Source organism: Neovison vison, chromosome 8 (assembly GCF_020171115.1).
Source record: "Neovison vison isolate M4711 chromosome 8, ASM_NN_V1, whole genome shotgun sequence".
Lineage (NCBI taxonomy): Eukaryota > Metazoa > Chordata > Mammalia > Carnivora > Mustelidae > Neogale > Neogale vison.
Window position 1 is genome coordinate 44,674,291 of NC_058098.1, and position 24,553 is coordinate 44,698,843.

Consider the following 24,553-nt stretch of genomic DNA (forward strand, 5'->3'; position numbering starts at 1 on the left):
GTTCATCCTGGGCATGGCCAATAGGGGTGTCCCAGGGGAGCCCATGTCATCCTTTTCAGAGGTAATAAAGCCCAATTTTACCTTTAGTAAATCAAAAATAGGTGTCCCCTGAATGCAAGTCAAAATTGCAGTGAGATATCACCTCACACCTGTCAGAATGACTAAACTCAAAAACACAGGGAACAACAGGTGTTGGCGAGGATGTGGAGAGAAGGGAACCCTCCTACGCTGTGGTGGGGATGCAAACTGGTGCAGCCGCTGTGGAAAACAGCATGGAGACTCCTTGAGAAGTTAAAAGCTGCCTTATGGTCCAGCAGTCTCACTACTGAGAATTTACTCAAGGAATACAAGAACACTAATTCAAAGGGACACATGCATCTTGATGTTTATAGCAGCATTACTTAAAATAGTCAAGATGAGGGAACAGCCCGTGTCCATCAACTGATGAATGGATGAAGAAGATGTGGTGTATATATACAGTGGGATATTACTCAGCTGCAAAAAAAAAGAAGACGATAAATACCATATGATTTCACTCATATGTGGATTTAAGAAACAAAAGAACTAGTGGGGGGCGGAGAGAAAGACAAACCAAGAAACAAACTCTCGGGGTACCTGGGGGGGTCAGTTATTAGAGCATGTCACTCTTGCTCTCGGGGTCATCAGTTTGAGTCCCATTTCAGGTGTACAGCTTACATTTATTTATTTTTTTTTAAAGATTTTATTTATTTATTTGACAGACAGAGATCACAAGTAGGCAGAGAGGCAGGCAGAGAGAGAGAGAGAGGAGGAAGCAGGCTCCTTGCTGAGCAGAGAGCCCAATGTGGGACTCCATCCCAGGATCCTGAGATCATGACCTGAGCCGAAGGCAGCGGCTTAACCCACTGAGCCACCCAGGCGCCCTACAGCTTATGTTTAAAAAAGAAAGAAAGAAAAAGGGGCACCTGGGTGGCTCAGTCGTTAAACATCTGCCTTCCGCTCAGGTCCTGATCCCAGTGTCTTGGGATCGGGCTCCTTGCTTGGTGGGATGCCTGTTTCTCCCTCCCATACTCACCCTGCTTGTGTTTCCTTTCTCACTGTGTGCCTCTCTGTCAAATAAATAGATAATATCTTGAAAGAGAGAGAGAGGGGAAGGAAGGAAGGAAGGAAAGAAAGAGAGAAAGGAAGGAAGGAAAGAAGGAAGGAGGGAGGGAGGGAGGAAGGAAGGAAGGAAGAAGATAGAAAGAAAGAGACTCTTAACTAGAGAGAACAAACTAGTGGTTACCAGAGGGGAGACAGGTGGGGGCATGAGTTAATAGGTGATAGGGATTAAGGAGTGCACCTGTCATGATAAGAACCGAGCGATTACAATAAGAACTTAAAAAAAAATGGGGGAAATTCTGTGGAAAGGTCATGGGTTTATAAGTCTGAGAATCCTGGCTACTAATACCTCTTACAACCATGACCAGCTGCTTGCCACAGGAAGAACTCTTGGAGCCTCAGTTTCCTCATCTGCAAAATGGGACCAAAATCCCTGCCTGTCGCACCAAAACGATGTGAGGATTAAATCATAGGGTGTATAGTGTAGTTCCTGCCACAGAGAAGGCCACCCATTAAATGGTAGCTTTCATTGACTAAAGGTAACAAAGTATATTCTTTACCTCTCCTGTGACATGTGACATGGACTTCTTGAGGCTTCCCCAAAGTTAGGACAGCTTCAGCTTCTCTGGATCACATCCGTAGCACAATCTTTTCAAGACTGACTAGGATCCTCCAAGAAGGGTTACGTTAGATTCCGTAAGAAGGAACTTTAGAAAGACTTTGGACATCAGAGGGAGGGAGGAAAACATAACCCACCGGAAACTAGAATGGCACTGTGGAATGAATCTCTCATTCCCAGCATGCAAGGAAATGAGGGCTAGAAACAACTGAAGTAACCCAAAGACATCATTGATGATTAAGGACAAAGCTTTCCAGAATCAAACTGAAGAGGCAGAAATGACTCCCAGGCAAAAAAGGTGAATGCTCTCTCTCTGAAACTAACAATACATTATATGTTAATTAATTGAATTGAAATAAAAAATTAATTAAAAATAAAATTTAAATAATTTTTTTGAAGAAGCCATGACTGTTCCATCTTCCCTTCCATTTGGAGGGATAGTGGCCATTTATTGAGTATCAAACAGCTCAGGTTTGAACTGTGCGGGTCCACTTCATGTGGATTTTTTTTTTGATAAGTGTCCTACGGTACTGTAAACGTATGTGCTCTTCCTTATGATTTTCTTAATAACATTTTCTTTTCTCTAGCTTACTGTATTGTAAGGATACATTCCATGACACAAAATGTGTCAATTGGCTGTTTATGTTAAGGTCTCCAGTCAACAGCGGGTGATTAATCAAGGTTTGGGCGAGTTCAAAGTTATACTTGGATTTTCAACTGCGTGAAGGGGTCAGTGTGCCAGCCCATGTGCTCAGGGATCAACTGTGTCTGAAGGAGCTGGATTTAGGGAGTGGGTGACAGAAAAAAATATGGGGAATACCATGCTTGCTGTCACATTTTTGCTGAGAATCTGCCAAAGGACATAACACAAATATACCTGCTACCAGAACAGTCTAGTCTATAATTTCCTCTGGGCTCCCTTCACTGTCTTCTCCACCCCATCCACTCACCACAGCCCTTTCCTGCTCTACTGCCAAGACCATTTTAAATGCATATAGAGTTTTCCAGATACTGAAAAAATTTTAATCCACCACCCTCAATATAGAATTAAAGAAACATTTTTATTTTTTCCAAGTGACACAAAAGTTAACTCTGATGAAATTTAAATTGTTTCTTTTCTGGAAATGTGACAGCCAAGTGCTGGGTGAGTCCATCAAAGATGAGCATTTTTTTTTTTCTTTTTGAAGTTTACTTATTTATAATCTCTACACCAGTGCAGGGGTCAAATCCCTGACCCCAGGATGAAGAGTGGCATGCTCGACCCACTGAGCCTGCCGGACGCCCCAAAGATGAACATTTTTGTGGATGGTGTGCTGGCATGGGCTGATTAGGGTTGGGCACCTTCCTTAGGCTATTTCTCTGCTATCCTCCCACCAAGTTACCCCTGCCCCGTTTACAGATGAGGATTTCCAGATGGCTCCCTAGGTCCTGCAGTGGGAGGATCCCCAGCTGTTCTTGCCACCAGGCACGTGTGCCTCAAGGGCTCAGCAGGACTGCCTGGTCAGCAGGACTGCCTGGTGGTCAGTGAGCGTTGACTGCATTGGGGGCTCTGCTGGGTGAGGCTGGCATGCTCAGGGGCCACGGCTCCGCCAGGTGTCAGGGCTCCGCAGCCTTGGGCAGGAAGAAGTTCAGTGTGGCCCAACTAACACTTCCTGGTTTGCATTCTAAGGGCACACTGATGCAGATTTTGAGGACAAGGAACATAGCTTACGGAGCTTTCCAAAGGACGGATTTCCCAATAGGAAGAATGTGATAGTGAGCTTTGAAGATGTGCTAGCAAAAATTAGGGAAGTCTGGCAGCTGGGTTTTCATTCTTTTGTGCATCGTTTTAATTTTTCCCCCCCTTGGGGCTTACAGTAGAGGAGGGAAGTTATTGGTATAATTTACAGAAGAGTTGCAAAAACAGCATGAGAGATTTCTTGTATGTTTGTATGTGTAATTTCATGTACATATGTACTATATAATTTCAAATCTCCATAGACGTTGCAAGGATAATACCAGGGACTCCTCTATACCCGTTACCCCAGTTCCACATTCCCTAGTTGTTTATATTTTGCCCCATTTACCTAAGTTCTCTCTCCCATTTTTTTTTTTTTTGAGTAGGCTCTTCCCCCAACGTGGGGCTTGAACTCATGAACCCAAGATCAAGAGTTTCATGCTTGACCAACTGAGCCAGCTAAGCACTCTCTCTCTCTTTCAACATACACACTTGCACAAGCAATTGTATAACTATGTAACTATTCCATAAATATATACATTTTACCTCTATATGTTATCATATATGTGATATATTTTTTGAACCATTTGAGAATACATTGGAGACACCACACCCATTTAAACCCTTCTGTGTGTATTTCCTAGGAGTGAGGACTCTGTTTCACATATGCACCATAAATGATCAAACCCAAGAAATTAAATGTGGCTACACCACTGCTCTAGCCTACAGTCCATCTTCAGTGTTTGGTGATTGCCCCGGTTATGTCCTTATGGAATTTCTTATCCCCTCATTCTGGATCCACCCCAGGCTCACTTGTGCATTTAGGGGTCATGATTCTTGAATCTTCAAACCACATTCTTTTATTTATTTTATTATTGTATTTTGAACTTGTTAAAGTGTAACCTGCATACAGAAAGAAAGAATATCCAGCATCCATGCATCTGTCAGTATCCAGCTTGATGATAAAGGCATGACAAAGGCAACCTACTTGGTACTGGTTCTAAATGGTGCTTTGTATATGATGTCAAAAACATTGGTCCCTGGGGCACCTGGGTGGCTCAGTCAGTTAAGCATCTGCCTTCTGCTCAGGTCATGATCCTGGGGTCCTGGGATTGAGCCCCGTGTCCAGCTCCCTGCTCATCAGGGAGCCTGCCACTCCCCCCATACTCTCTACTTATTCTCTCCCTCTCTCAAATAAATAAATAAATAAATAAATAAATAAATAAATAAAATCTTTAAAAACAAAAACCAACCAAAAAAACCCTATCAGTCCCTAGGTTATCAGGATGGACAATTCTCAGAGTGTAAGTTCAGCACATGGATGTGCGGCCGTTGCTCATAGCCACAAAAGCTTCCACCCAGTTCTCCAGCTCTGACGCCAGCCTCAGACCTCCTGCTCTGGCCGATGCTTCTACTGGTGGGCCAGGTCTAGCCCTTTGGAGCATCTCAGCCCAGCTGCCTGATTCCAGGGGGCCTCCAACATTAGAAAGATTCCCAACATCCTTTGCTTGGATGATAATTCCTAATCTTTGTGTGTGAGCTCAGGCCTTTCTTCTCCATCCTGTATCTGATGTCATCGGGAAACAGGAGACCCCAAGATGTCAGAGAGGCACGGTGGAGGGGACTGCATTTTTGTCCCCCCCACCCCGCCATCGAGAGGAACCATCTGAGTGTGCCTGCCTAGGGTTGGCCCTCAATCTGTCTCTATATGGACTCAGTGGAAGTGCTGTTGAGAGGGTTACTCTTCTTTCCATTTGATGCCTCTCTTGGGCATTGCTTTAGGTGATTGTTACCTTCTTAGGGCAACCCAGAGTTCAAAGGGTGCTGCTGGGTTATCAGAGATCATTTCCTCCGAATTGTTTCCTTCCTATCGGTCTCTACATTTGTAAAAACACAAAATAAAAACTTTGATACCCTCTTTTCTGACTTTTATGGATTCTGAGTTTTTAAAATATGGTAAAACATACACAACATAAAATATACGATTTTAACTATTTTTTAAACATTTTGTTTATGTATTTGTTGGGGTGGGGGCAAAGAGAGCACCAACAGGGGGAGTGACAGACTGAGGAAGAGGGAGAAGCAGGCTCCTCGCTGAGCAGGGAGCCCGAGGTGGGGCTCATCCCAGGACCCTGGGATCATGACCTGAGCCTAGGGCAGATGCTTAACCGATTAAGCCTCTCAGACACCCCAATTTTAACTATTTTTAAGTGAACAATTTGTGACATGGTCCGACTCACAGTGTTGCTTTCACACTGTTGTGCAAACGTGACCGCCATCCAGATCCAGAACGTTTTCATCTTCCTGAACTGAAACTCTGACCCCATTAAACACTAATTCCGCATTCCCCTCCTCCCAGCGCCTGGTAACCACAGTCTGCTTCTGTCCCTGTGCATTGCACTCTTGCAGATACCTCACGTAAATGGATGCATACACTGTTTGTCTTTTTGTGCCGGTCGTTTCATTTGTTGCAATTTCCATCCAGTTGTAACAAACATCAGAGTTTCTTTCCTTTTGGAGGCAGAGAGGTATTCAATTTTCTGTATATACCACATTTTGTTTATCCACTCATCCACTAACGAACATTCGGGTTGCTTCCCGCTTTTTAGCTCTTGTGAGTAATGCTGCTACAAACATGGCTCAGATTCTGTTTTTAAAGATTAAGGAGGGCACATATTGCATGGAGCACTGGGTGTGGTGCATAAACAATGAATTTTGGAACACACACACAAAAAAATTAAATTTTTAAAAAAGCACACACACACACAAAAATAAAGAACATGTTCATAGTTCTTTTGCCCTGAATCAGAATGTTAAAACTTCTCTTATTGGGACTCACGGCCCACAAGATGCATATGTGTGTGTGTGTGTGTGTGTGTGTGTGTGTGTTGTGATGGGTACAGGCTAGGGCTGAAGTGAAACTCAAGTCTGTCTTGCAAAATGCAGCTCCCTGTGTTTGCTGGCTGGAAGGGGCCAACCTTTTTAGTAACAGTGCAACCTATTTAGTGATCCAAAGGGCTATACTTGGAGCCAAGTGAGTTATGTCAAGTAAATGCAAATTGTCGGTATTACTAGCATTTATGACCACTCACCAGATACATATTCCTGTTCCTTATTTCTGTCCTTTCTTCCCAATCACATTGTAAGCATTTTCTGTGACAGGAAAATATCTTTTGTTGTCCATTCAGCCCCATTACCCTAAAGGCAGCAGGTCTCCAGTAAATGAGTTGACAGTGACTCACGTTTTAAAAATTTTATTTGAATCTAAGTTAGTGGGGCGCCTGGGTGGTTCAGTGGATTAAGCTGCTGCCTTCAGCTCAGGTCATGATCTCGGAGTTCTGGGATCGAGTCCTGCATTGGGTTCTCTGCTCAGCGGGGAGCCTGCTTCCCTCTCTCTCTCCCTGCCTGCCTCTCTGCCTACTTGTGATCTCTACCTGTCAAATAAATAAATAAAATCTTTAAATCTAAGTTAGTGAACATATACTGTGTTATTAGTTTCAGAGGTAGAATTTAGTGGTTCATCGGTTGCATATAACATCCAGTGCTCATTACATCAAGTGCCCTCCTTAATGCCCATCACCCAGTCACCCATCTCCCTACTCCACCTGCCTCCAGCAACCCTCAGTTTTTTTCCTGGAGTGAAGAGTCTCTTACGGTTTGCTTCCTTCTCTATTTTTATCTTATTTTATTTTTCCTTCCCTTCTCCTGTGTTCATCTATTTTATTTCTTTTATTCTGTATATGAGTTAGGTCATGAGGTATTTGTCTTTCTGTAATTTATTTTGCTTAGCATAATACCCTCTAGTTCCATCCACATTGTTGCCAATGGTAAGATTTCTTCTTTTGATATATATATACATACATACATATATATATGCATATATGTGTATATATATGCATATATAGTGAAATACTACCCAGTATTTATATATTATTTATATTATTATGTAGCATACACACACACACACACACACACACACCCCATGTCCTCTTTATCCATTCGTGGATAAAGATGGACATCATGGATGGACATCTGGGCTCTTTTGGCTATTGTGGACATTGTTGCTATGAACACTGGGGTGCAGGTGCCCCTTCGAATCACTATGTTTGTATCCTTTGGATAAATACCCAGTAGTGCGATTGCTGGGTCGTGGGGTAGCTCTATTTTTAACCTTTTGAGTAACCTCCATACTGTTTTCCAGAGTGGCTTCACCAGCTTGCATTCCCACCAACAGCATAGGAGGGTTCCCCTTTCTCTGCATCCTTGCCAATATCTTTCATTTCCTGAGTCATTCATTTTAGCCATTCTGACCTGTGTGAAGTGGTATGTCATCGTGGTTTTGATTTGTATTTCCCTGATGCCGAGTGATGTGGAGCATTCTTTCATGTGTCTATTAGCCATCTGTATGTCTTCTTTGGAGAAGTGTCTGTTCCTTGACAGTGACTCACGTTTCAGATTTACCTATCTACCCATGCTATACACTGACATCACCAGTGTCCCAGTATGTACTTTCTCACCATCAGAAAGATTTTTCCTTGTGAATTTTCACTTAATATTGCTGCTATCTTGTCTGCAGTTGGGCAGCTGAATTACACTAGTGGACTGAATTCTTAATGAAATAGTTACAAGAATTGATTTAACCAATATATATATTGGGTATCCATTATGTGGCCAGTTGGACAAGATGCTGAATCTACTGACATTAAAAGCATGGGTCTTGTCTTCTGGGCTCCCATTAGAACCTTGTTCCATGTGTGGGCTATCAATCAGTCAAGCTTTTATTAGAAGTGCAGATTCTCAGGCCCTACCTCGGACCCAGGGGTTGGAACCTGCTTTTAATGAGCCCCCCACGTGATGCATGTGCACATTCCAGCTCGAGAAACACTAGTCTGGTGGATATTAGTCTGTTAATTTTATTCATAGTGATAGTAAGAGAGTTATCAACCTCTTTATCAGTGTGTGTATGTGTGTGTGTGTGTGTGTGTGTGGTAGAGCAGATGAGACCAGGTTAACACTGGAATACTCTCTTCAATTCTGGTCCCATAACCTAAACCAAAGAAGGGTGGTAGGAATACTCCAAGGCACCCCCATATACTCATTACCTGAGAACACTAGGAAGGAATAAAATCCCCAAGGGGTGCTGAAGGCACCTGGATGCCCAAGATGGAGGAAATAGCCTAAGACATCTTGCTCTGAATTTATAGTAAAAAGAAAAACGTTGGTTGGATTTTCTAGTAGCAAATTCAGAAACAGGATGTGAAACACCAGTAGTCTATTTGGGAGGAGATCACAGTGGGGGCTCAGGCAGGGGAGTAGGGGAGTGGGACAAAGAACGGAAAGCAGCCTCTGGGTCTTGGTCTTGGGAAATTGTGTAGTGAGTATTGTCTCCTCAAGGGTGAGGAAGCTGGGGTTTTTATGCACCAGGAGTCAGTCACCCTGCTCTGAGCTCTCCTGGCCAGAGCATCTGCAAGCCCTGGGGAAAGACTTCTGGGTGCTTGCAGTACAAAGCCATCACAGCTTATGGGAGCGGTAGCCTCTGAGGGTTATGGGCAAGGCACTAACCACACATGCTAGCATATCTAATCTGAAATCATGAGACCAGGGTGCCTCCACAGATCTCTGCATCAAAGCTTCAGTTCCTGATGGGGAACAAACCAACCCTTTGGATTGTAACAAGTTTCAAAGCCTCAGTGATTCATCCCCTCAGAGTTACTAATCATCTTCACAAGACTGGAATGACTGACCTTCACATTTTCTTAAAGTCCAAATTCCCTTTTCATAATCCCTCTGCCTTCTTCCTTCCCTAAACTAAATATATGTGCTCAGAGGACTTTATCATACTCAACTTACAGAAAACAAGTTTTCAATGGTCTATTTCAAAATTTTCCCTTTAATGTTGCAAGTCGTAGTTTCTTGCTTCCTCTTCAGCTCCTTTGCCTTTGAATCTTTACTCCATGCATTCCTCATGGGTTTTTCATGGCTTTGCTTTTGTTTCAGTTAAAACTGAAATGCTGCATACAGCAGCTATTGCCCCCAGAGGCCATGTCAGCATCCCTGCAAGTCAGCATTTCTCTAAGAGGTACTGCAGAACACTACTTCGCTGAAATAGTCATTGGCAAAGGGTGGTAGGGCGGCAGGTCTGTGGAATTCTGCACACCCCGTTGCCTTCCTGGTGACCCATGCTGCCCACCAGCATCTCAAAGCCCCCAAAGAGCCCACCGTGACCTTGTTTGAGTGAATGCTTACCCTGGTTTCACTGGATGCTGCCAGTGTTATGGGGACAGTCCCCGTCTGGAAATCCCTCCCGCTCACATCTTACACGGCTGGTGTTGAGCAAAAAACATCTGGGGAAATGCTAATTGGAACACATCCCCAGACTCTCTCATGCCTTTGAACTTGGTAGGCACTTGGAATGGTTGAGTCGGAAGCAGTGGTGGGGCACCGCAACATTATAGCTCCGAGCTTACTCCCTTTTTTGCAACTGGAAAGAAAAGAAGAGAGAACACTTCCCTAAATACAAAGTGATATTTTGGAATGAGGAGGGCCTTCTGTTCCATACTGAGGCAGCTGAGTAGATTCATCAAGAAAGGTGCACTGGCTGGGTGAGGCACCACTCTGCTTGGCATGGCACTGGCTTCAGGGAGTGAGGAATTCCATCCCTCACACATGGCAGGATGTCTTAATTTGCTTTGTGTTGTCAAGGCTTGCACCTACCAGCTGATGTATCTCTGGTCCTAGGTTTGGCAAATGTAAGTCCTTGTTGGTAGAGTGGTAGATCACAGGGGTACCCCCCCAACCGTGCTCTCAAGAAAACTTGTCTAATTGCTGTGCTCTTAACTCCAGGCTCTGTAAATGAATCCCACTCACCGAACTGCTCTTTTACTTCTGTTTTTCCCAAAATGAAGATAGCTATTTTTCCAATGGGAAAAAAATGTGCTTTTTACAGAAAAATTGAAAACTATAAAGAAGAAAGAAAAGATTACCTATTATTTTACCACCACTAATTGCCCTATCTGGAAATGAGTCCTGGATCTACATGCTAAGCATCCAGAATTTGGCTCTATCTGCTGTGTTCCATAAATCCGTAGATAAAGGTATTATATAAATGGGCTCAGAGAATACATGCCATTTTGCATCTTTTCTTCCACTTAATATTTATCACTATATTGATATGTTGACATGTATTATACATATCAATAAACATATAACAGAATCACCATTTTAAAATGTATTTTTGAGTTAAAGTTGGCATATAATGTTATGTTCATGTCAGGTGTACAATATAGTGATTGGACGTTTCTGTACAGTACTCAGTGCTCATCATGATAAGGATAATTGTCATTTGTCCTTATACCACGTTATCATAATATTATTGACTCTCTTTCCTATGCAGTGCTTTTATCTTCAGGACCTTTAAATTTTGCAACCAGAAGTTTATGTCTCTTAGCCCTCTTCACCTGTCCCACCTACCTGCCCACGCCCCTTCCCGTGGATCACCACCGTCAGCTTGTTTTCTGTATTTAGGAGCAACAGAATCACTATTTCAATGACTGCATAATATTTTAGTACATTTCTGTGCTGTACTTTAACCGGTCCACTGCAGTTAGCCATTTAGTCCTGGTTCACCATCATCAGTGATGCTGCCAAGAACACTCTTTGCTATATATCGGATTATTTCTTTGGGTCAATTCCTAGAATTAGAAACGCTAAATTCAACAGTTTTCATACATAAATTGATGATGTATACGTTCAGATTGGCTTCCAGAAAGGGTGAGTCATTATTTCTCCCCCCAGGCTTATAGAAAGCTGAAGGTGGTAAAAGGGAAGTGAATGTGACCATATTCATGCCACTGCACTCTGAGAGGCAGAGGAGGACAGCTCATGATCAGTAAGAGAGTGAGCCTGAAGAGGTGTTAGAAATTCATTGATCTCTTTTTTTTTTAAGTTTTTATTTAAATCCTAGTTAGTTAACATACAGTGTAATATTAGTTTCAGGTGTACAGGTCAGTGATTCAACACTTCCATACAACACACTGCGTTCATCACAAGTGTCCTCCTTAATCCCCATCACCCATCCCCCTGCCCACCTCCCCTCTAGGAACCATCTATCTGTTCTCTCTATGTAGTCAAGAGTCTGTTTCTTGGTTTGCTACTCCTTCTCTCTCTTTTTTTTTTTCCTCCATGCTCATTTGTTTTATTTCTTAAGTTCCCCCATAGGAGTGAAATTGTATGATGTTTGTCTTTCTCTGACTGACTTATTTTGCCTAGTGTTATACTCACTAGCTCCAGTCATGTTGTTGCAAATGGCAAGATATCTTTCTTTTTGATGGTTGAGTAATAGTCCACTGTATATCTATACCTACATCTATTTAATGTTAGAGGAAACTAAAGCTCAGAGAGGTTAAGGAACACCCTTCCCCCCATGCATACACTAGGCCTGGGATCCACAGTTGGCAGGTATTTTAGAATGGATGACCTTCAAAGATAGAGAGGACAAAAACTTTAGAGATCATTTTCAAAAGTGACAACTATAATTCTCATACAGCTCCTTAGGGACTGGGTATCGAAGATCAGTTTAACTCATTAAAGGAAAAAGTCAACAGGATATTAAAACCAATTCCATATGGCAGAGACTGGTCAGTAGTCATGGGACAAAAGAATCCCACGTTGAACCAGCTTTGATGTCCGCCGTTAGCCAGTTTTGTGTGTCTAACTTTGTAAGGTTTATTTTTTTTTTTAAACAATTTTTTTTTTTTTTATTTGAGGGAGAGAGACAGTGAGAGAGAGAATGAGCGAGGAGAAAGTCAGAGAGCGAAGCAGACTCCCCATGGAGCTGGGAGCCTGATGTGGGACTCGATCCCGGGACTCCAGGATCACGCCCTGAGCCAGAGGCAGTCGTCCAACCAACTGCGCCACCCAGGCGTCCCTAACTTTGTAAGGTTTAGATGTAAACTTGATACTGCTAATATTCAACCATCTTTTGACCTTCAAACAATTGCGGTTTCACAATTGTGCCTCTATCTAGTACAAAAGTGGCTAAACTTATCCAGGGCCATAAAATTAAAACCTTTTTTTATCTTTTCTGCTGAACAAATACTATTTGCAACTTAACGATTTTCTATATGTTCTGCATCTGACTGTAAAGAGTGCAGGCTTTAATCAAAAGAAAAGAGCTAAACAAAATGACATTCCAGGTGACCCTTAGGTAGGTTTATTATACAGTGCCCAACTATGACTTTGAAAGGAACTTCGTTTGCATCAAGTTCTGCACAGTTTTGTTAACTGCAGGGACATACCCTTTGTGGCTGAACTGATTTATGGATGGACAAGATTGATCTCAGTGGTAAATCCACCCAAAGCTCCATTGGCTTTGGAGTTCCTCTGAATTGTTGAAGGCCAAAGGGTCCCCTCATTCAGGTTTTATTTCCCATGGCAGTGGGCATCATGTTTCATGTTTCCCAGGAACCTGGGGCAGAAGTATTTGCTCAGGGTGCGGGAATCTGCTCTTGCCAGGCTTCCAGCCATGGTCAAGGTAGAATGCCTTCCATGAGAGCCCTATTGCACCTGGAGAGGATGCTACGTGGAGCCCAGAAGGCCTGAATACCTGCTGACCATCTTGCCAGACACCAAATTGTAAACTCCAAGATGCTAGTCCCCACACAGCAGGTTTGTCACTGACAAGACAACAAAACAAGCCACTTACAACCTCAGGCTTCTTGACCCACACAACCTCAGGCCTCTCCAACTTGAGTTCCACAAAGACGTAGATCAGCACACTTCAGTTCCAAGATTTACTGATTTCCAAAATGTAATGTCTCTGAAATCATTTGTATGCTGCAGTCCCTGGTGTGTCATAGTTATAATTGCCAGCTCTTTTTTTCTTGATGACATATAAAATAAGAGGGTGTCTTATAATTAGTAGTGTTTTCAGTTTGATGGGGCACACTGTATTTTTGTTTTTCTTCCCTACTGCAGACCCAGAGCGTGATGCTTAATACGCACTCCATAAACATTTTGTAAAAACCTAAAGAAACAAATGCAACATCAGATTTCAAACACAAATGCTGAAACTAACCAGGGCTTCAGAACTCATCGGGGCCAACTCTTAGAACCCTGTCCTTTGTGGCCCTTCTACTATTTAGCTTGTTGCTCAACCTTAAAACTCAAAGCCATGAGCAGTAAAATGGTGACAATCTGTGACTTCTGAGTCACTGAAGAATTGAACACAATACTGGCCTCAGACAACTGAGCATGTAAATTAGGACCTTGGCAGAATGACTTCTCAAGACGCTGCCATGTAAGTTGCTTCCATGATTTATGTATTGAATTACAGACGCTGGGTCTCTTAAAAAAAGATCTCTTAAAAAACTTCCCCCACACCAGGATACACTAAATTTAAAGTTCTATTAGTGTTTACAGAATCATTTCAAATATGGTGAAAAACAAAACTCAAAAAACTCTGGGCTCTGCCTCTAGAAGTTGCATAGAATGAGCAGCATCTATGCCAGCGTGGGCTTCCCAGGCCCTCACGGCCTATGTGTACTTGGTGTTGATTGTCTGGCCAGACAGAGCCAATCCGGGCCTCTCTTACAGGTCAGTAGAAGCAGTTTACAACTTAGTCATAAGTGGGACTGTGTTTTAAAGCCAATGGCTTCTGTTCTGTGAGCATTTAACGTTGGATCAGAAGAGAGTGCATTCTGATACGCAGCCACATAGCTGGTTGTTGGTGGTAAATAGTTGAAAACCCTTGGGCAGTGGCCTTTAGTGGCCACCACCATGTCAGTGATTTCCCCACCCTGTTCAGCTGAGCTTCTCATGGACTAACTGGAGCTCCACCCACTCCGTGTCCTGATTTAGCCTTGGTCTAGGAGGAAAATGAATAGGGAAGTTACCAAGAGGAAGGCAGAGAAGGAAGAGCGCTCATTCATTCAACAACTCATCTATGCCAGGGACTGGCCTGAGCTCCAAAGATACAGCAGGGAGCAAACAGACAAGGTTCCTACTCTGGGATTTATATGCTGGTGGGAGCATTTGAGTGAGTCTCTGGATCTAGGAATAACCCACAGGCAGGACCATTCACCTCAAATGGTGAAAAAGGAGAGCCAAGGGTGAAGATTGGGGGTTATCTTTAGTCAGGTTCCCCAAAAATAGGTACAGAGCTAAAGATTTTTATGGAAGTGGCTTATCAGGAAGTGCTCAAGAGAAACCATAGTGGAATGTGGCAGGAAGGAGGTCACACAAGAGTCCAATTTCAAGCAAAGTCCTCTTGAAGATAACTTTGAATCCATCTTAAAGGGAGCTTGGGGACAGTTTAGGTCTTCTCAGATGTCTCCACCAGAGGAGTGGGAGCTGGGACACTTATATACCTCAGCACCCATCTGCTCTTGGTCAAGAACTGACTCTGGGGGTCCTTCTTGGTCTCTGTGCACCAAACAAAGCAGGTTCTGGCTCCTTGAAAGCCATGCTTTGACAGGGGCCTTGGGGCTGGCTGTGTAGGGCCAGGTTCCTTCTTCTGACCCCTCTTGGGAAGCGTGAGGGGCCCCCTCTGGTGGGAACACTGGTCTTGGGAGAGGCCACTGTGCTGCATGATTTTTGTGGGGGTCTTCAGAGCTGAGGAAGCTCCAAGAGGCTAAAGGCCAGGAAAACCTGGTCCATCAACATCTTGAGGTGTACCCAGAAGGTACCGATGCACACAAAGGACACCAGGTCCTGAATTTTCTGGAAATGTCCTAATTTCAGATGTTTCTATCCACTTTAAGAACACTCATGCTTGATGTGCCCCAAGAAGCCCCATCGAATTGACGTGCCCTCTAGGGACATAGCACGTGGAGGTCTTTCTCATGGGCATAGTACAAGGACCTGTGTCCCCCAACAGATACAATGAGCCAACACATCCTGCTACCTTAATCCCACTCTGTACTTCTAGTACCCTCTGAGCCAGGCCTCTTTCTTTTTTGTTATGGGTGGCAATGTAAATTGGTAAGCACGTTCCCCAGCAGCAAATAATAAAAACCCATGTCGGCTGTGGACTTTGTCTGCATCACCTCAACACACTCTTGTTTTTTTTTTTTTAAGATTTTATTTATTTATTTGACAGAGAGAGAGATACCACAAGTAGGCAGAAAGGCAGGCAGAGAGAGAGAGGAGGAAGCAGGCTCCCTGCCGAGCAGAGAGCCCGATGCGAGGCTCGATCCCAGGACCCCGGGATCATGACCTGAGCTGAAGGCAGAGGCTTAACCCACTGAGCTACCCAGGCGCCCCCACCTCAACACACTCTTAAAGAGGCCCAAGAAGCCGCCCTCATTATGTTCTCAGGTCACAGATGAGGAAATTTAAGGAGTCAAATGATTTATTCGAGGACACACTGCTTGAAGCTACAGAGCTGAAGGAATTCCAGGCCAGTCAACTTAGCCAGATTTGGCTTCTAAATATTAGATTTTCCCACTTGTGTTCGTTTCCTCTGAATACTGCTGTTTAGGAAACACAATTCAACTGAGTAAACTTGAAGGTCTAACTGGCCAGCAGTTTCTGAATGCGGGAGCGCCTTGTCTAGCAAACAGAAAGGAGCTCCAGGGAAGTGGAAGACATGCCTACGCAGAAGGGAGTAGGGACAAGGAAGTCATAAACAAATGGAAGGTTTGTTTCAGGCCCTCTGGGGGAAGGGCCGGCATCTGTCCTTCAGTTTACATTGTCTATATTGATTAGGAAATTGCAGACTGGTTCAAAATACCACTCCTGGGAGAGGCTGGACGTGCAGCTCGGTTAGGCATTAAGCCCGGGTTTGCGACATGGGTCTTTGCACAAGTGACTCCATTTGGGGCCTAGTATTTCTATTTTTTACACTACTCTTTTCTACTTGGAGCTAAAAATGGAAAGTTATTCAGATCAAACCACTCACTTCACTTCACTCAGAGGAGGATTTGGGATTGGGTTGCATATTACCTTTTTCTCTGGGTATGTGGAGGTATTTTTTTCCTCTTACCAAGGCAGAAAATAGAACTAAAAGATAGTGAATGTTGTTTTTAGTAAATAGGAAGGTTCTGGCTGTGCTTAGGGGATGTTTTGAATCAGCATGGCTAAGATGGACTATTGAAGAAATGCTCCTTTCTTCAATTGAGTTCATTTGCTCTCCATATGGAATTAAACAAAAATAAAAATGAAAAAACAAGGGCAGAGTTCTAACTCCTGCCTCACGGGCCATCCCCAGCCTCTGGGCATGTTTGAAAGTGGTGGCCCTTTGACATATTCCCTGGCTTGTAGAAGGCACCTTGAGGCAGACAGAGCCATCTCAGAGTGTGGGGTTTAAGGATTTAGGGAACCTAGCATGGGCCGTATTCGAGTTATCGCTCCCCTCCTTGTCCTGACTTCACACCACACATAAAATTACACTCCAGATGAATGAAAGGCCTACTTATAAGTAAGTACATTATATAGAAATAGGCAAAACTATATGTAAGTGTCAGCAGAAAAAAGAGGAAACTTTATACCTTCAAGATAAGAAATGTCTTCCTACGGGCACCTGGATGACTTAGTCGGTTAAGCTTCTGACTTTTGATTTCAGCTCAGGTCATGAGATTGGGCTCCATGCTTAGTGTGAAGTCTGCTTAGGATTCTTTCTCTCCCTCTGTCCCTCCCCCTGCTCACTCACTCTGTCTTTCTCTCTAAAATAAATAAATCTTAAAAAAAAAAAAAGTCTTCCTAGGCAAGGGTCAATAAACAAAAGTCATAATAAAAAAATTTTTGATTCTGTCAACATTAAAAGCTTAAGGAAATTTTAAACAATCTGAGAGAAAATCTTTTTTAAATATTTGAGACAAGAGATGCAGATCGACAACTCGCACAGTCTGAGAGAAACCAGGAAACCCCAAGATGAGCAATATAAATGAACAGGCAGTTTCCTCAACAGAGGAAATACAAATGAACAACAAAAAATGTAATCCGAGCAAAGCACATTAAAACATTAAGAAGTCACTTATGCTCATCAGATTGGCCAAAGCTTAAAAGTTTCATAAAATCAAACACTGACAAATGAGGGGGTCACTTTCAAAGATGGTGGAGGCAGTAGAGCTTAGCATGGCCACCTGGAGAGCCACACGGTGCCACCTTATAACCTCTTACATGAGTGGAGCTCAGCGTTTTCTATGAGGTTTCACATAGTATACAGAGGTGTTTAGCGTAGTCCTGCTTGTGACAGCAAAACACTAGAAATGACTTAAGTGTCTGTCAAAATAGAATGGATACATGGTTTATCCCTGGGTATATTCCCATGTGGCATAGCCCTAGCCCACTTAAAATGAATGAACTAGGCAGAATGGCTAAAACGAATAAGTCAGGAAAAAACAGATGTTGGCAAGGAGGCAGAGAAAGGGGAACCCTCCTACACTGATGGTAGGAATGCAAACTGGTGATGCCACTCTGGAAAACAGTGTGGAGGTTCCTCAAAAAGTTGAAAATAGAGCTACCCTACAACCCAGTAATCGAACTACTGGATATTTACCCTAAAGATACAAATGTAGTGATCTGAAGGGGCACGTGTACCCCAATGTTTATAGCAGCAATGTCCACAATAGCCAAGCTATGGTAAGAGCCCAGATGTTCATTGACAGATGAATGGATAAATATACCACTATAGATACACTATGGAATACTATTCAGCCATGAAAAAAGAAATCCTGCCATTTGCAACGACATGGATGGAACTAGAGGATATTATGCTAAGCGAAATAAGTTAATCAGAGAAAGATAATTATATGATTTTACTCATGTGTGGAATTTAAGAAACAAAACAGAGGATCATAGGGGCAGGGAGAGAAAAATGAAGCAAGATGAAACCAGAGAGTGAGACAAATCATAAGAGACTCTTAATCTCAGGAAACAAACTGAGGGTTGCTGGAGTGGAGTTGAGTAGGGGGATGGGGTAACTGGGTGATGGACATTAAGAAGGGCACATGATATAATGAACAAAACAAGTGGGTGTTATATGCAACTGATAAATCACCGAACTCTCCGTCTGAAACTAATAATACACTGTGTGTTAGTTAATTGAATTTAAATAAATTTTTAAAAAATTGTAAAAAAGTGAATGAGCTAGGGCTTTATATATCAATGTAGATAAATCCCACGTTCCATTGAGTAAAATAAGGGAAGCACAGGACAATGCATCAGTACAATTCCATTGGGTAGAGAAAGCACAGAATGATACCATTCGAGAATGGCGTGCACAAAACTGGTAACAGTGGTTACCTCTGGGTAGTGAAAAGGATTATGGGTGATGGTCAAGGCAGATTAGTTTTAATAACAACAATTTGTGTTTTTCAATGAGAATGTATTCATGCAATTATAATTAAATTTCAAAAATAAAAATGCAAACACCCTCGTGGGTGTGGCATACAAAGTTTAGAAAGGAAAAAAAAAAAAAAAGGACAGGGTTTTGAGATGCGCTGTCAGCATTTTCTAGACATTCCTCTGCAAGTGGAAGGAAGCCTTCATTATTTTGTTTGATTCTGTGGTGACAATTCCTTGGAGCAAAGATCATTCTGAAGGTTGATAAGGAACCCATTATTTTCCAGACTTCTTTAGAAGAGCCCCAAACATGGGATGTACCCACCAGCCCATGAGGCTCCCCCAGCTCACCAAAATAGACAGGAGAGGGATTGTTCGGGTGATAGGGTTTCTCGTGACCTGGAGGTAGGTCTGCTCCCACAGAGTTGATGGGGCTATCAAGGCCCAACAGACCCCAAGGCCAAGCAGCTACACTAGGGGAATAGAAATTCCAGAGCTGAGAGCAAAACACTTGACTTTTCCCATACCCTAGCTTTCAAGTCCTCGCCATATCAGCAACGCATCCCCTTTGCAAAGCACGATAACATTCCTGAGTTTGCCTCACCATTTGAAGAGTGCCTTATCAGAACTTGCTCTGTAAACACTTTATCCTCTTGGCCTTCAAGAGATTTTTTTTCCCTCCCTTATCTAACCCTAAAAGAAAGAAAACAAGATGTGGAGTCCCTCCAGCATCCCGTGGGAACAGGGATGGATGGCATCAAGACTTCTGTCCCCGGTCACGGAAAATAGGCATATAGTGGGCAGATGTTGAGATTAGAGACTTCTGGGCAGCTGTCAGAGGAAGACTGGATACCACAAATGCTGGTCTTTTGTAGATCCTGGTCTGCTCCCAGCCTCTTTCCAGGCTGGCAGGTGTCTGTGTCTATTTGCAGTGTCCTCTAGTATCACTCTGCTTCATGGCAAGGCTCACAATTAGTAACAAGGTTCAGGACACAACCACCGGGGTGGGGGCATGGGTGAAGGTGGGTCTCTGAGCCCCAAGCTGGTGCCCTCAGCACTGTCCATGCTGCCAAACTACCAGGCAGTTGCTGCAACCAGACATCCTTGAAAGTGTACAGAGCTGCCACTGGCAGTGTGGCCCCTCAAAGGAGGTTCCTGCCTGTGGGGAGATTACCAGAATGATTGCAAAGTGGTACAAATTAGTGTAGATTCCCACTCTAGCCTGGAACAAGGCACGCCCAGCCTTGCCTGGGCTGAGCCCTGGGTATGATCTCAGAGGAGAGAACCTGGACCTTCTTAAGCACTGCTCTTGCCCTTGGCCTGGATGCCAACTGGCATAGAAATCACCAGGGTGAACAGTTCAGTCTCCACCCCCCTACTTTATTATGCACAAATGCTCACCTGGGAGAGAGAGGGGTGAACAGAGGTTGCTGAGTAGAATGAGGGAGGGGATCCAGAGACCCAATCCCGGGCTTGCCTCCCTCTCTCCTGTTGTGCACAGAAGCCTGTCTGTCCCTGCATGGGAAGGCAAGCACGCCACCTCTTTGCGGGAGGTAACAAGCACAGACTGATGTCCTGGCTTTATCAGAGTGAACTCTGATGGCCAGTGCTTTTCCGGGTCTGTCTCCTGGTTTGTGGCCTTCGTCACAACTTGGAGTTTTTTGGAAATGATACAGATATTGTGTTTTTGGTAGAACCACCATCTCACGAATTTGGTGGCCTGCAGTCTGATGTCCCATCTTACAAGTAAGAGCAAGAGCCACTTGGCCCCGTGGACCTTCCCAAGTGTCCCCACATGTTCTGGGCAGACAGATAGGGTAGTGAAGAACGGTGTGCACCTGCCGGGTGCTTAAGCGGCCCCTTCCCGGTCTTGTAGGAATTCTAGACGGCTACAGGGATGTGGTGGGGCCTGGGGTTGTGTAAGGAGAAGTGTTGGTTGCGACACCAATTTTGATTAAAGCACTCCTGTAGAAACTGCAGTTGTCTTAACATGACAAAGCTTAAAACTGCCTCCCCCGCCCCCGTTTGTGGGTGGCAGGTTATCTCTGCCTATCCTTAAAGATAAAGAGTATTAAGAGCATACAAGATGTGAACAAACATCTACAGGTATCAGAAACACAAATAAACACAAATGTGTCTGGGAAAATTTGGGAAACATCTCAAATCCAATCATTGATACCAGGACAGACGCCAGGTGTTTAGGAGGGACAGTCTGGCCAGAGAAGGTCAAGGGCTTTTCCTGGGGAAGGCTATGTTCATGTTCACATTAATATGGTGGCCGTGAAGGTGACTGAGGGTGGAGAGGCTGATTTGCCTAGTGACCTGTCTCCTTGCTGGGGATGGGCACTCTTTCTCCCAGATTTTCCCGAGGCCATGGGTGACTCTCCTGTGTGTGACTTCCTGGCCAGGACAATAGCCATGGCCCAGAATGGGAGGATGACCCAGACCAGATTGGGGGACCTTCAGCAGACCCTCAGACTGCTTTTGCTCACCCCACTCATGCCCACCTTCTCAATCTTTCCATCTCCTTCCATTTTCATACACAGCACTCCTTTTTCTTTTCCTAATAATTTTGAATATGAATAAAGATACAAAAACTCACATATACTGCTAAGCACATGTCACTCAGCTCTGTCATAGCTTATCATTTTGCCATTTCATTTTAAGAAATAAAATCTCATAGTCGTTGATCCCCTTGACCTGTGAACATCTTCATCCATTCTCCTCAAGAGGTAACCACTATCGTGGAATAAGATTATAACCCCCATATCACACATTGGAGTTGTCTATGTGTATATTTATAAACACCATAGTATTGTACAGTTTTGAATGGCTTTAAACTTTATATACCTAATGTAACCCTTTTTACGTTTTTTTTTTTTTTTTTGCTTTTATGAGAAGCTTTTGAGCATTTCGGTTTATATGTGTTGATACTGATAGCTCTGGTTCATTCATTTTAACTGCTGCATAGTATTCTATACCTCAGTTTACCCATTCTGTTATTGATGGGCATTTAAGTGCTTATAATTTGGTTTTCTTACAAATAATGGTGCAGCAAATATTCTCATAAAAGTCTCCTCCCACCCATGTGCCTGGATTTCTCTAGAGTGCATATCTAGGAGGTCTGTGTGTCTCTGACTAAGATGTTGCCATATTGCTCTTCAAAGTGGGCTCTGCAAATAAGACTCCTCTAGTGGGACTTGGGGTTCCTGTTTTCACATATTCTCAAATATTATCAGGCATTTAAATTTTTGCCAGTGGGATATATATATATGAAGGATATCCTGGTCATTTTCTCTTCTGGGTCCTCAATGCTTCTGGAATGTTCGCCTACTGCTTGCATCCCAGGCACACACAGCAAGGATGGCTCAAGCATGGAGGATCTGGTTGGCTTCCCTTCTTCTGACCTCCAAGCATTGGGAGCATGCAGAGCTATTTTCAGGGACTCCTTCTCCATGTCCACTTTCCCCTCAGATCATCTCTCCCTGTGACAGGGCTTGGGGATGCCAGCACATATGCCACTGACCCAAATGTATAATATCTCCATACTGAATGTCCAAAACTACATACCAAATTTATTTAATGGCCAATAAGAAAATCAAGACCTAACTGACCTAATATCCAACTCGATTTCTTCCTCAAACCTGACCCTTCGTCATGTCAGTCAAGGGCACTGTCATCTGTCTGATAATCAAGTAAAAAATGTGGAGTTCTGTTGAGTCTTCTCTTCCTACTACTCCTACATCAAGTCCACCAATGTCTATCAATTTCCATGTTAAACCTTCTTGGATATCCCCCCTTCTTTCGAATGCCTCTGCTACCACCTTGGTCCAAGCCACTGGACCTCTCTTGCCTGTATCCAAACTGGTTGCCTTCAGACCAGTCTTGCCGCTTCTCCTCTAGCTGGCAGCCAAAGTGATCTTTTTAGAACCAAAACAAAAGATATTTCTTCCCCTCCTAAAGCCCTTTCATGGTTCTTCGTGTAGAAAATTCAGATGTATGTGTACTTTGATCTAGAATGCCAATGAGCTCTGGTCCTTCCTCTCCTGACATGTGCTTCCCTAGCCTCTGGTACTTTCTCTGTATGGAGAGATCTCCCCTTGATCTCTTCATGGCTCCCTTGTCCTTCAGGGTTCCATCACTTCCTCCAAGATCCACCCTCACCAGCCCATCCTACCTAGAGCGGTAGCCACTTAGCTGCCCCCTACAGCATCACCCTGTTCTGTTTTCATCCTGGCACTTCTCAGTATTCAGGACGGTGGTCTGTGCTCTACCAGAATATCATCTCTGTGAGAAATGTCCACTTTCATGCTTTTACACCTGCCATGAAGTGGGTGCCAATAAAGGTTTGTTGAATTACGGAATGAATAGATGGGGTCAAAGTTTAGAACAGCCTATAAGCTTCGATGAATTTTCGGCCAACGCTCAGGTGGGATAAATCTGATGAGGAAAGATAACACTTTAGCTAGAATAGTGATTGTCAGAGTTTAGAGCCCTGGGATCCCTTTATCCTATTAATAATTATGGAGGGCCCCAAAGAGCTTGTATTCATTTGGATTATAGCTATAGATGCTTGCTGTGTTGGGAATTAAAATGGAGAAGTTTTTTAAAGATTTTATTTATTTATTTGATGGGGAGAGAGGTCACAAGTAGGCAGAGAGGCAGGTAGAGGGGGCGGGAAGCAGGCTCCCTGCTGAGCAGAGAGCCCGATGAGGGGCTTGATCCCAGGATCCTGAGACCATGACTTGAGCTGAAGGCAGAAACTTAACCCACTGAGCCACCTAGGCACCCCTAAAATGGAGAAATTTTTAAAAAAAATACTTCTTTTGAAACTATTGAATCTATTACATGATGACATAAATAACATGTAAAAAATAACTATAATTTTTAAAAACTAATGAGCAGTGACATACTATGATAACAGGGCTGGACACAGAGAGTGCCTAGTTAGCACCAGGAAGGATTCTGTTAGCTGAGGGGTTCGGTGGGCTCAAGAGTTTAGGCCAGCCTTCGAGGGCTGATGTAGGCTCTCCTCAGGTGTGTGGGTAGAGGATACAAGCACACATGAACCTTCTGCAAGAGGAGGGCACATCTCCCCCTCTCTTCCCTTTCCCCGAACAGTCTTCTTTATTAAAAAAATAAATAAATAAAAAGCAAAGAATAGGAGGAGTAACTTAATGTCTAGAAATTGATTGCAAACTATATGTCTTAGATATTGTTATTTCTGGGGCGCCTGGGTGGCTTAGTCAGTTAAGCATCTGCCTTCAGTTCGGGTCATGATCTCAGAGCCCTGGGATAGAGCCCTGCATCGGGCCCTCCGCTCGGCGGGGAGTCTGCTTCTCCCTCTCCCTCTGCAGTTCTCTCCCCACCCGCCCCTGCTTATGCTCTCTCTCTCTCAAATAACTAAAATCTTTACAAAAAAAAAACCAGAAACAAAAACAAATAGGCTTATTTCTGTAGCCAGAGCCACGATTGTATAAATATTAATTCAGGGAATTCCTCTTGAGTTTTGACTTTGACAAAATGAATGTGGAAGCCTGGTTTTTACCAGGATTTGTTTATTCCTCTTTGTATTCATGTTGAGAAACCAAACTGGGTGTCATATCCTTTTTCTTAGGGCAGTACCGAAACCTAAGTTCTTCCTCTTTTTTTAATTTTTTTTTTTTAAAAGAAAAAGCTGCTCCCACCCTCTTTATTTTCTTTCCTCTGGGCAGAGGAAATTCACACAGCCGGGATTTAAAAAAAAAAAAAAAAAAAAAGGTGGTCTTCTCTGCGCTCCTATGGAAGCGGCTGAAGCTCCCGGGCTCTGGGCACGCCTCTTCCACTGCCTGACGTCACACTATTTTGTCTTTGAA

General features: G+C 43.5%; 1 protein-coding gene across 7 annotated transcripts in view; it reads left to right on the forward strand.

Moving 5' to 3' along the window:
* RIN2 (Ras and Rab interactor 2) overlaps nucleotides 1-24,553 on the forward strand; it is a 231,250-nt gene that overhangs the window by 142,923 nt on the left and 63,774 nt on the right. The gene's annotated exons all lie outside the window — the stretch shown is intronic.